Genomic DNA, 911 nt, shown 5'->3' with positions numbered 1-911 from the left:
TGGACATTGTTTTTGCACAACACTGGTCACTATATTCTTCATTTCCAGTTAATACTTGTACAGCTGCTGTTATTGTGTATATATTTATTTATATTTAGATTTCTTCATACATTCTTATATAGTTCTATATTGTGTATTGTGTATTTTGTTGTACAGTTATTTTATTTTCAACTTTAATTTATATATTTTATCTTATTCTTCCCAGTTAAATTTACCCTTCATTCTAATTTGTGTTGTACAGTTATTTCATTTTTAACCTTAATTTATATTTTATTCCTTCCTAGTTAAATTTACCCTTTTTAATTTTGCATATTTATTTCCTATCTTATTCATAGCCTTTCCTTTTTTTGTTTTCTTTAGGTCACGAGTAGTTGTCCAAGCATTTCACTACATATCGTACTGTGTATGACTGTGTACGTGACAAATAAAATTTGAATTTGAATTTTTAAGGTCCTGTTGCTCACCTACAAGGCTTTAAAATAGTTTTGCACTTTCATATCTCTCTGCCTTTTTGCACCCCTATATTCCATCCTGTGCGCTCTGGTCTCAGGATATTGGCCTTCTAAGGGTTCCTAAAGCGAGAAGAAAAACCATTTTCTTCTCGTGCCCCATCTTTGGGGCAGGCATGCTCTGTGGGGGGGGTTTCAAAGCTAAGTTAAAGACCCACATGTTCACCCTATCCTATGTGTCTTAATTGTATGCCTAAAGTTTTTACTGGTTCTTATTGCTATTCCCTTTTGTTTTATCTTTTTTTTAAAGTGTAGTTTTCTTTTCGTGTTGTTTTATTTATCTTCAAATAGCTGTTCAGCACTATGTTTGAAAGCATATATATCATTAAGAATCTCTGCTTTGGGGTATTATTGGATCATTGCTACTTGTTTAAAAAATAAATAAATAAAAATCACAGTATC

The sequence above is a fragment of the Rhamphochromis sp. 'chilingali' genome (genome assembly GCF_963969265.1).
Source record: "Rhamphochromis sp. 'chilingali' genome assembly, chromosome: 12".
In the NCBI taxonomy this organism is placed as follows: Eukaryota; Metazoa; Chordata; class Actinopteri; order Cichliformes; family Cichlidae; genus Rhamphochromis; species Rhamphochromis sp. 'chilingali'.
Note: the sequence above shows the minus strand (reverse complement) of the source record.